Source organism: Protopterus annectens, chromosome 2.part0 (genome assembly GCF_019279795.1).
Source record: "Protopterus annectens isolate FY-2018-M chromosome 2.part0, PAN1.0, whole genome shotgun sequence".
NCBI lineage: Eukaryota > Metazoa > Chordata > Ceratodontiformes > Protopteridae > Protopterus > Protopterus annectens.
In genome coordinates, this window is record NC_056728.1 from 1,354,129,252 (window position 1) to 1,354,142,645 (window position 13,394).

The following is a 13,394-nucleotide window of genomic DNA, read 5'->3' on the forward strand; positions in this document are numbered from 1 at the left end:
AAACTATTTTTTTAGTAGTTCTAAGTTTTCAGACTTCGATCACTAAAGTTCGATCTTTAGTGATTTGAAGTTTGAAAACTTCAACAATCTGATATAGACCCCATATTACAAGCAGATCCATACCTCAGTAGTGCAGCATATTACAAGCAGATCCATACCTCAGCACTGTCGCATATTACAAGCAGACCCATACCTCAGCACTGTTGCATATTAAAAGCAGATCCATACCTCAGTACTGTAACATAGTATAAGCAGATCCATACCTCAATATTGCAGCATATTACAAGCAGATCCATGCCTCAGTATTGTAACATTACAAGCAGATCCATACCTCAGTACTGTAACATATTACAAGCAGATCCATACCTCAGTATTGTAGCATATTACAAGCAAATCCATACCCCAGTACTGTAACATATTATAAGCAGATCCATACCTCAGTACTGTAACATATTATAAGCAGATCCATAATATTACAAGCAGATCCATACATTAGTACTGTAACATATTATAAACAGATTCGTACCTCAATACTGTAACATATTACAAGCACTGAGTGGATGTCATCATCACGGTGTCAATCCTTAATGTTAAAATAATAATTAGAAAATGGGCTTTTTGGTTTATGCTATTTGGGTAGATATAATACCAGAAGTGATCTAATCTATCATAACTCACCAGGAAAAAAAAATAGCAGGCTTTGCTCTATTACCAGTTAATATTTTTATTTATTCTTTTCAGGTTGATAGAATGGATTATCAAGGTCTATTTTCAACCACAGTCAATTATATGAAAAGCAATAAAATGTTTAGAGGTACATTCATACACTTTTGTCCATTTATATAATATGTACAAAGCAGAGCAGAAAATAACAATGATATATATTCAATATACATATATATGTAAAAAATAATAAACAAATGATGTGCCATACTGAAGAAGAAAAAAAAAAAGAAAACTGTTCAGCTTTAGTTTAGTATTAGTTGTCCTTTAATTAATTTATTGCATCTTGATTATGTCATTGTGCAGAGTCTTTGACTAATACAACTAAGATGACCTGATGTTCTGTCTCAAAGATGATCGTCACCTTTACCCGGTAAGCATAGCACTTAGGTGGTGTGCCCCGAATGTATACTTCTTAACTAATAAACAGAGCACTTAAATGTAATAATGCTCTGCAATTATCACAAACTTTGCTACAAATATAAACAAAATAAAAACATCTGCAGTATATAAAGTATGGTGCCTCATTTCTAATGATATGGCTACAGAACTGATTATTGAACTCTGACCATATGGTATTCTGGTAACACATATATATCGGCAGATATGTGTTTGAAAATAGTGTTCATTACGGACAGTCCATCACTAGTGCAGAACTCCAATTACAATCATGACTTTCCAGGTATCTCTATCATTTTTTTGATACACATTGAAGTGCCCCAATATATCTGTAGTGACGTTAGGTGGTACTCTATCAAGAAGCATGCCCCTGGTCTACTAAAAGGCTAAATATTTTGAATAACTGTAATGTTCATATAAATTAACAACAAACAGAGTTTTCTTTCTCTAGAACTCAGGTGGTTGTTTAGAGGCTACTGTTGCACCAACCCAGTTGAGGACATAGGATTATCCTCCTAGATCCTTGGACCCTTTCCTTGTAAGTATTTTTAGAATATGAAAGAAAGAGAGAAAGAAAGAGAGCAAACCTGACTGAAAAGTCTAATTCTGAAACGAGTCCTCTTGTATTTTTCAATTTCCTGCACAAACATGGCTGCTCAAGCAGCAATGAGTTGATGTTCTATATTTCAGGATCCAATTATCATTGCCAGGATTTAGCCCATCTTAATATGGCCCACTTTCAGCTGTCACCTATCTGCTATAGCACATGACCCCTTTCTCCTTCAACTTGTAAGAGGTGTGGTAAACCACAGAGCCATAGAGCTTTTTTACAGGCTGCGTATGACTGGGCAAGAAAGTCTATTCAAGGAGAAGACACCACCAGACACTTACTTGCAAACATAATCCCAAGTCTGCTTAAGAGGTGGGCCCCAGTGTTCATATTCTCTGATTCTTAAATTGAACTATCACAAGAGTTATATTGGGGTTGCTGTTTGTTTGAACCATCCTTATAAGTCTATGATTTGGAAATTATATTGGCACATTTGGCAATAATAAGACAAATGGTTGTTGACTATAAATGAACACACAGTATATGCTTTGCATTAAGTTTGAGATGTGAGCTTATTGTCGGTATATAAGGCATTAACATGGACTAGTCCTTTTTGGAATATTTGAAAAACAGCAAAGCACTAGAATAACTACAGAGTCATTAGGTATTACTCTGTAAAAAAACACCCAATTTGCAAGAATCATCAAACTTGAGTAGCCATCAGCCTTTGGTTTCTGCCTTAAAATTAGAAAACTAGATGCCACATTGGACAGGTCTTAATTCTGAGCCCTGAGGGCAGCACTAATAATAGTTGTTCTGAGATGTCATTTTGCATCATAACTAAAAATCCTTTTCAGTTCACCAGAAAACAAATTTGTCTAAAACATGTTATGTCTCAGAAAACAAGGTTTGAAACAGTAAAAGTGGCCAGATCAAATTTAGAGCCTCACCTCGCTATAATTCAAAAGTTTAAAATAACAGTTTTAAGTGTCTAGTGCATCTGAGCAGCCTATTGTTATTGTCTGAAAGTTTTTTAATAAAGTCTCAAAGGTAGACTGACATGTGGACTTCTATACACAGGTACCAAAGGGTGGGTTTCATAGGCTATCACTGCCACAGTGTTACATTCTGCATAATACAGTACTTTGTTTTCATGAGGTGGTGCTTTATATGATTTTTGGTCAGATTGTTCTATGCAGCTGTGGTTTTGAATAGGTCTTTAATAACCTGTCATTACCAAAAAAAGAAAAGTCATATATAGGGTTCTCCTGAATAGTGATGTTTTTGTTACTGGAATCATGACTGTCCTCTACAGATTTACATTCATATTTAATAAAGTCTGATTCATGAAAATAAACTTCTGTATTTGCACTTATAACTGGAATCACAACTGAAAACACCACAGACTTACACCATGACAACATACCATTGGCCAACCCCACCTGAGTAACTACTGGCCTACCAACAGCCAGCCAAAGGACATGCAAGATACTCGAGAGCAACAGCACAACTCCACCCACCAGGTTTCTTATATAAGACCAGAAACTGCAGCACCTGATCCAGGGACCTCCCTCATCTCCAGCAACAAGCAAAACATCAACATCCCTGACATCATGATACAAAGTTGCCAGGAACACCCTCAAGTTCACTACAAGGGGAGAGAAACCCTACCCACTGACACCTCATTCACAACATTCAGAGGTCCATTTCACCCCATGCCTGGAGAAATCACTTCAAGGCAGTTATTAGAAGGATAGGATGTGGCAGGTTACAAGAGACCTCAAGCACCTGTGGCATCCCCCAACGATGCATCAGAAGTGATGGGAAAGACAAAACTAGAACATCCAACAAAACTAACTGAAATTGGGAAACACTCAAAACAACTCCTCAAAAAAATCGAATATGAAACTTTGAAAAAAGGACTGACCTTTATCAGACACCAATGCAGCAGCATTGTTGGGACTATTTAACACCCTTGCAGGTCCAGCGCCTTTAAACTCCTGGATTCAGATAGATGTGTGCAAAGTTCTTTATAATCCACAGGTTATGTTGTAAACAAGAACGCCAATGAACAAAAAAATCAAATTGAAATTTTATTAAGCTTAAAAACAAGCTTTTCGTCGGCGCTCTGCACCAACTTCCTCAGAAAAACAAACTGCACCACACATTTGTGTCACTATAAATACATCACTACTCCACTCAAATGCGCCCGCAAGTGGCTCCCCTTTAAAAAGCACATAATTACACTTTGAAATTTTTAACTAAGAAGCGGCCAAAATGTTCAACAATTTGGTATCTACTACTCATACCTGCCATCAATGCTGGTAAACCTATGATGCTCCAAATATTGAATTTTAAAGCCACCATAATTACATATAAATACAAATGATCAAATGTGTCAACAGCCACAAGAAAAATGATGATGTATTTTAAAAATAAGTATAAAAGTGGAAAATAAATTCCCACAAGTGTTAATATAAACATTAATATAAACAATAAATGGTGAACACAGAAATGAAATAAAAAATGGTAAAACCCAAAAATATGTTCCCAGATGGCATTAAGTCACGCCAGGGGGCTTCACCTCACCAGGCTTCTCAATTTGAGGAAGCAACTGATGGAAAGCATACTGTTAAGTCCAGGTAAATGATAAGCTTCCAACTTAAGTTGCCACATCAACTCCTTGCATTCAAGTCTTAAAGAATCGGGTCCCCCCATAAACTCTTGGTTTAGCTGATCGATGACTGTAAATGAAAATTCGTGACCTGGATTATCTAATATATGTTTGGCCAGAGCGTTGTCGACCTTCCCCTTCCTGATGGCATATAAGTGCTCGTATACTCATTCCCGTAGTTTCCTATCAGTCTTGCCGATGTAGAAACCTGGGCAGACCAAACACTGGGCTAAATATGCCATCTGATTACTGGCACAATTAAATTTTCCTTGTATGAGATACTTCTTGTCCCTGATGGAAAAAGCTGAACTTGCTTTAATGTATCGGCAGTACCTGCACATGTTACATTTGAACATCCCAGATCTGGGGGAGGCACCAGCAACTTTGGACTCCAGGATGTTTTTGATGTTAAGGCCCCTTCTGAAAGTAACATTAGGGGGCGATAATAGTCCAAATGCTCCTATTGACTAGGTGGTTAATAAGCACCAATTTTTCTTTATAATGGACACAATGTCCATTGCATCCAAGTTGAATGAAATTACAAAAGTACAATTGAAAGTATCAGGCTCACTGGCGAGGTGAGGTAAACCTAAAGACCCATCCTCCATAATCCCCAAAATGGGGTGGAAGTGGCCATTGGCCCTCTTCCCCTGCACTTCCAAACTCAATTCTGCGACAAAATCGGCGGGGTACCCTCTGCTGACGAACATGCCAAAGATGAACTTGCACTCCTCATGAAATTTCTTATCTTCTGATGTCATACTGGCTGCTCGAACAAATTGGCCTTTCACAGTAGCCCTCTTTTGGTGTAATGGGTGCTCGCTGTCAGAATGTAGATAAGAATTCGAGAAGGTCGGCTTCCGGTGTATGCTGGCCATGAAGCGATTTAGGCTCCTATCTTTCTCTAGTTCCATGTCCAAGTAGGTAATCTTGTCAATGGCAAACTCATATGTGAATTTCAAAAATTCTGTGGAGCCGTTAAAAAATGACACCAAGTTATTAACATCATCTAGAGTACCATTGAAGATGACAAAAATGTCATCCAAAAACCTAATGTATAATGCTACTTTCTCTTGGACCAAAGAATTAGATAAAACAAACACCCTCTCCCAGTGGGCCATAACTAAATTGGCCACACTGGCTCCACAGGGCGATCCAATAGGGACCCCAATCAATTGGTGGAACCACCGGTTATTGAATGTAAAAAGTTTGCTGGTAAGAATAACCTCCAATAGTTCGCTGACCATCGTAACTTCTTCTGCAGAAGCATGGTGAAAAACCATTTCCAATCGGATCCACTCAACCGCCTCCAAATGGGGGATATATGAGTACAGGTCAACAACGTCAATGGTCAAGAGGATACAATCAGCATTGAATGGAACAGAACCCACTTTTTCCAAAAATGCCGAAGAATCTCTAGAAATGTATTGAACTCTGTCCACATACTTCTTGAGAATCTCATCCACCACCTTGGCCGCTGCATATGTAATGCTTCCTCTGGCACTGACCAGTTGCTGCATAGGTGGATCATAGATGTTCTTGTCTATCTTGGGGTTCCCAAACAAGACTGGAATTTTAGGTGATGCCACAGAAACAAAATTATATACATCCACATCAATAACGCCATTGATGAACATCTCCACGAAAAATGCTGTTTCTGCCTACAAAATAATTTCTTCAGTATGAGTACATTATTTCCAAGGGGAATGCAGCCTACAATAATGCACAGGCTTTTTACTGTGTTACTTTAGTAGTGATATAAGTATTTCAGCATTGTGAAATTTAGAGATGAAATCTAAGTTGGGGGTTAGATTGCAGGAGGTGGGATATAGTAAGGCTTCTCCACAAACTTTTTTTTGGATTCGGTTTGCTCTAATGTTCTGAGTTGTTTATGCAAGGCTTAAGGCATGTTTCAGTATGGCTAGGATATCAGAGTTGTAATGGGATTTCCAGGCATGCAGCTAAGTGATTTCACTGCAAATAATATGGAGGTTTACTGTGACAAGATTGAAGATTTTAGATGTGGAAGACTGAGCAGGTGAGGAGTTGGATGAGATGAGGTTGTATGTTTGTAAGGGTAGACCTTGGGGGGGGCTGGACTGTGCATTTGACAGAAGTTATAATGTGGATTAACAGTGAGAAGAGGGGTTGCGGTGGATGTTATAGGCAATAATGAGGTTTTGCCTGATTTATAGTATAGGAGGGCTGATACAGTAATATTGAGATTTGAATGTTACTTAAAGGGGCTAGTGTTGATGTCACCACACTTGGGGTTCCAGAGACATAAAATGTCATTATAAATGCATTTTTGCTATAGTTTTATTTTATAAGGGAAGAAGTAGTAGTAAAGTATAGGTAAGGTGACGTTGTTATAGGTATAGGTGAAATCATGGTTCACTGATTGACTTATGCTAGGAGAGATACTGATAGATGTTATTTTAAATTGATAGTTTGTCAAAAAGCATAGTAAGAAGTACGTGTGTGTGTGTGTGTGTGTGTGTGTGTGTGTGTGTGTATGTACAGCTGTAGCCATATATATATATATATATATATATATATATATATATATATATATATATAGAGAGAGAGAGAGAGAGAGAAAGGTATAGATATGCAGATATATAGATACTATATATATATATATATATATATATATATATATATATATATATATATATATATACATATCTACACACACACACACACACACACACACACACACACACACACACACACACACACACACACATACACACACACACAAACACACACATATGATTGTCTCATGAAATACTGGACTGTCAAAAGAGCGAATCACAAAAGAGCAGTCATTTTAGAGTGAATCTAAAATGATCAAAGACTCACAAACTGAAAGTAATGTTTTTGCAGGGGTTTGAGCCCACCCCTCTCAACACTGCCTGTAAATTATATATACCAACTTTGAGACAGCACATCAGTGGGGTAAGGGTAAATTCTCTTACCCTGCTGCGCTGTGATTTCAGACAAAAAGCTGCCAGTTAAACTACTGTTGAGAAGAATGTTTGTTTATATTAGAGTTCACTTTTTTCATTACTAAAACGTGTTCGCTGATATGACTTTTTCTCTTTTGGATTACAACTTTATATAAATATATATATCATATAAAATTTCACACTGGCAGGGCCATTGATAATGAAACAGAAGCCTGTGTTGTTTTTGGAAGAGGCAAACAGTAAACAAGTTAAGGCATGTTAAAAATGTGTTCCTTAACCCTACATACAAAATATATTATTTAGCACTCATTGAACCCTGATATATTCCATTCATCCATTTTTCTGTAATTTTTTGCACTTTACGATTTTATAGAGATATTTATGGGTCCAGTGATATCCTGTTTTCTATAGTGTAGACAGAGTTTGTGAATGTATTTTGTATAAAGATTTGTGATTATCTGAGGCGATCTTTTCTTTCATCTTTTTATGATTTTTTAAAAATTGGTAGTGGTGAGCCTTTCATGCTTTGTGCTCATTATGTCAGTAATTGTGGTCTTTACCGACATCTTAGCAAGCTTAGAATGTTTATTGTTTATTTATTTACTTATTAATTAGTTATAGTGTAAGTATTTTTTAACTATATAAGTAGCACCTTGTATTTGTATGCAGTTTAGCTCTGGGATCAGTAGAACTCAGATTTAAGTTGATGGATTATTTGCATCTGTACTCTGGAAGTCCATGGTAACAAGTTGTTATGTGAGCAGTGGTTGGCTTTCAGTGCATTTTCAACTGGTGAAGGGGATTTAGTGCTCTTTGTGCTGTAGTGGTGTAATTTACCATCTCAGGTAGATTGTGTTATTTTTCTTGTATTGTGATACCAGTGATTATTGAAAGGCAGGTATGCATGCTGGTTTACTATCTGTTTATTTTACTCTGTTAGGGTTTGACTTACTTTATTTATATAAATTCTGTCCAAGATGGCCATTGCATGCTTTTTGCAGTCCATAACCATCCATCCATCAAATCTGAATGGAAAAAACTGCTATTTGTGCAAGAATGTTTGAGAACAGCTAAGTCATATGCATTGTTTTATTTTATTAAGTCTTAGCCAGAAGAAATCTTTATAATCACTGAAGAGGCAAACTACAGAGGCCTGCACTTGAGGCATGAGATGTGAGTCTGTTAATGGAATACATGAACACAGGAATGGTCTGCTTTTAACATTACAAACTGTTTTATAAAAATTCAGGATTTGGTTCCCTGATTTAAATTCTTGGACTTTTCTGGGTATGAGCAAGTATGAGATGGGCTTATTTGTGGATGTGTACAAATGTGTTTCGGTATGTGCGTGTGCTTGTATGTGTGTATGCATGCATTCGCGTGCGCACGCGCGCGTGTGTGTGTGTATGTGTGTGTGTGTGTGTGTGTGTGTGTGTGTGTGTGTGTGTGTGTGTGTGTGTGTGTGTGTGTGTGTGTGTGTGTGTGTGTGTGTGTGTGTGTGTGCGTGTGTGTGTGTGTGTGAGTATATACGTATGTGTGTGTGGTTGTGCACTTGCGGGTGTGAGTTTATGTGTGAGGAGAACGCAAGTGCTATTAGTTCTGACACTGCAGTATTTGTTCAGAGATATGGTAATGAGCAGCTAATGAGATGTTTCTCAATATGGCTTTACCAAGTGTCTGAATCAGACTTTCCTCTGTTGTGCTAATTGACCAACCCACACTGGGAAATTAACACAGGCAGCAAGGAGTTTTCTGAGTCCTAGACTATGTTTTTTTTCTATACTTTAAATTAAAATTTATCTAATTGTTGTTTTAGAAAGTTGCTTTCCTGCGGTCACTATGTTTTGATTACTAAAAATGATTCCTGCAGTCTAGATTGAGCAGATATGTCTATTTATTTACATTTTGATTAGATTATGCTTTTTTTCATTAAATGTGGAATATTATGCATTCATTCATTCATTCATTCAGTCTGCTTTCCAAATCAGTTTATCACTAGTTGTTTATAAACTAATGGATGTATGGGATCCTATTGTTTTCGCACCTTTCTGCTAAAGGATTTGTAAGTTTGATTTGTTTAAAGGAACTGTCTTACATGCTTTTAAAGGCAAAGATATAGGTTATTGCTTTTGATATTACATTTTCTGTTCCACTGATACCTTTCATCTAAACGGTGTTATGAATTCATTTGTTAACCCAGACAGCTGACCTTATATAATCAGTAAGTTTTCTTGATATCTCATCATATTTGAGTCTTGGAACTACACTGTATTAAGTAACTCACATTAGCTTACGTAGACTTATTTAGTTATTTAGTTTAATTAACTAATGTATTAATTTATTCATCTTATGTTTATTGAACATGGTAGTAGACTGACTCATTTCAGCAACAGCCAGTGAACTATAACAAAAATAAGTATAAACAAAAGTAAATTAAGTAATTACATAGTGTACATAAAGGACAGCTGCGGTGGTGCAGCAGTAGCATTGTTGCCTCACAGCAAGAGGTTCTCCCATTCGATTCTCGGCTGGAGTGCGGGGAGTGCCTTCTGTGTGGAGTCTGCATGTCCTCCCCGAGGTTGGGTGGCATTCGAAAGACAGGCGTAAATGGGTGTGCCTTCGTTGAAGGTTGGACGTCTAGCTGGCACCTTGGCGTTCGTGAAAATCTACTGCCAATCATTAGCGGACCGGAGTTCCGCTGTGGCGACCCCTAACTGGGAAAAGCTGAAAGACAAACAACATAGTGTACATAAAGATTTAATAAGGAAGGCATTTTATCGTGAAGTATGAGTGTCTCAAATATATTGATCAATGAATGCTCATAGCTTGCAAGGCATACTAAGACCCTGTAGTCATTTACCATGTTTTAATTGAGCCAAACTGACAGCACTCAGAAAGTTGTAAGTCATATCATTTACTGTGCATTTTCTTTAAATGAAAATTACATATTTTTAATTAACTATATATTACAATTTGAAAGCACAGCTATTTTTCATTACGTTGACATAAAATGTTTAGGACTATATCTGTCATACTTTACAGCTAAGGGCTTACAATAATTATTTTAAATGTCTACTGAATTTTACATTTTGTTTTCACGTGTTTGACATTACTGGCTTCCTTGTATTTTCTATTGACATTGCTTGGCCATGGTAAGAGTATCTGAGAACATTTTCATAAAGCCACACATTTGCTAATGAAAATTGGATTTTATCTCTGAGGCTTCTTCAAATTATTTCAGAGATATTAGCATAGCATGCTTACTACTGTAAGTTAGTTGAGACTAGAAAAATTAAAGACAATTTGTTAATTAACCATCCTGACCCTCACAAGAATGACATTAATAACAGGTGTTGGTTTGCAAAAAGAATATAAAAATGCCAAAACCTAGTTCAAGAAAATACTTACTACTTGATCTAGTCATAAGTATTATCCACTCTCCTTCTCCTCACCACAAGTACTTTCACCTAGATGAAACAACCACTTTTCTTCACTCTAGCCACTGAAATCAATGACCACCAAAAATCAAATTCTATCCAAAATCACAAAATGGAATCAATAGCCTAAAGGCTCCCTTACCAGAACTCCAGTGATTCATTGCAATTACCCAGAATCAGATACAAAACAATCTAACATCTACTCTATTAAACTTAAAAAACACATGCTTCCCAATAATAACTAAATTCCTATAATAAAAATCAAATACAGAAAACTCTGTTTAAAGTCAGGGATGAGTCTTATTCCTGAATGAAGCAATCCAAGATACTTTCCACTTCTGAAAGATTCATTGATCCATGATGATCCATAACAAAGACAACAAGTCTGAATGATGTCACAAGGCCATGTCCATTAGAGCATAAGCTTTCATACCCAAAACAATTTTTGAAGTAAGTAAAGCCTTTTTACAGGAAATGTTAAAAATCAGCTGTATTTTGCCATCCGTTATTAAGACAAATAATCAATCATTGAACTGCCATATTTGTTTTTAAATAATGCCCTAATATACTTATTTTTGAACCTGCACCCCTCCATAAACTCCCTTATATAAAGAGTCAAACAGCCTCTCCAATCACCATGTACAAGAACGCTTTTTAGTTATTCCCTAGATACAGTACATACAAATGTGTTTTCACTTAAACCTCATTAGATATTGGAGTGGCTATTAGACTCTTTGGACTTATAGTTGCATAGTTCCATACGTTGTCCTAGTAGTCCTTCTGTTATTTTACAAACTGTCTTATATACCCAGTAGATAGTACACAGAACCACCTGCACAATGCTGAACACCATTTTACTTTTCTTATATAAAGAAAAAAACATCTGTACTTTTGTCTACGCCTAATGGCTTGGGTTATGGCTGAAAGTGTTTTTTTTGGTGAATCCGCCAACTTAATTAACAACATTTAACAAAATAAATAAAAATAAACTGAAGACCTCCTAATCCACACCCGGTGTTATATCCCTCCCTGGAAATGACCACTTGCAACCCTGATTATTCTTCCTTGTAAAGATTACCTTGTAGACCTCCTTCACCTCATTATCAGCTTATCTGTTACAAATAATATTATACCCTTCAGTTGAAACTCTGCAGTGGCAAAGCCCTTACCAACAATACAGAGATGTTTTAGTACCTCAGAATTCCTCCCAATCTCAGTTCTTCCAATATTAAGGAAATGTTCTTAACTACAGAATTATACCCAACAATATCATACTTTTTTCATGCACCAGAATGGTTTCTGGAATGAGAGAAGCACTATGACCGCCATCTGGGCTCCCTCTGATGACATCTTAATCAACATGGATGAAGCCAGTTTAACAGGTTCTGCATTTCTAGACTTCACAAAGGCATTTGACCTGGTGGATCACAAGCTACTCTTCAATACCCTTTTAGCCATAGATTTAATGAATAGCAGAAGGCTGGTTAAGAAAACATTTTGTCTAACAGGAGCTGCTATGGTTATTTACAGATCAGACCCCTCTCATGCAACAACAATAAAACTTCTAGAACAGGATCTTGTCTAACCTGATAATGACTAAATTGAATGTATCTGTTTTTGAGACCCTGCAGAAGTTAGCATGTAAACTAAAAGCTAGGTTATCCAAACTATCAAAACAACTAACAAATTCTGGTATCTGAGGATATCGGTAGAATAAACATTATATTACTATACAAATGATAAAAGTGAAAAATATATATAATTAACTGTGCCTGGACCTTTTCCCTTTTCACTACCCCAGAAGGTAGAATAGCAGTTGAAAACAAAATTCTGCTAGTAGAATTTGAGTTTGGCTTCCTGCCTATTGCTGCTGCCACTCTGAAAACCAATTCTCCATGAAAATAATTTTAGACATAGCTCTCAACCTCTTGGCACAAAAAAATCTGGACAAAGCCAAAAATTAAGGCGGAACAAAGCCCCAAAATAGGAACAAATTTAAAATTTTGCTCATATAAACTTAGAAAGTTGCTAGAATAAAAAGTCTTCTGTTACCATACATTTTCTGAAGGATATGAAGGTTGAAAGTCAAATGCCTGTCATTATATAGTGAACTCAGTCTTCACTGATTTGTCACAGAAACCCCAAAAAACACAAATTTTATGATGAACAGAGCACAAATATGAGGCAAATATCTGGAGAGTTGAGAGGTATGATTTCAAGAGCAATCAGTCTGTTCATACCTCTTGGTGATCACCAAGAAACACCAGTGCCACATCTCCTGAAAAGTTTTACTACTTATCAAATAACACATCTGCCTCTTCAATTCCTTTTTTTCAAACTACTTAAATGAAATCCCTTTCTCTATTTTAGAGGCAAATTTTGAATCCACCAATGTTAATACAACATTAGATTGCTCTCTCCAAACATTTTGTCATTTTACACCCTTCATAACACATTTGATTGCAGTGACCATAGCGTTTCTGTTCTAGCTTCCAGATTCTTGGAATCACTCCCTGAAAAGTAATGAAGCATACTGTATTTTATTTAAACAAACTAAAGAAAAACAAGTTTTGAAAACTGCCATATACAAATGCTTCTAGGATAATATACCGTTAAGATGTCCCCAGCTAATTCTATTT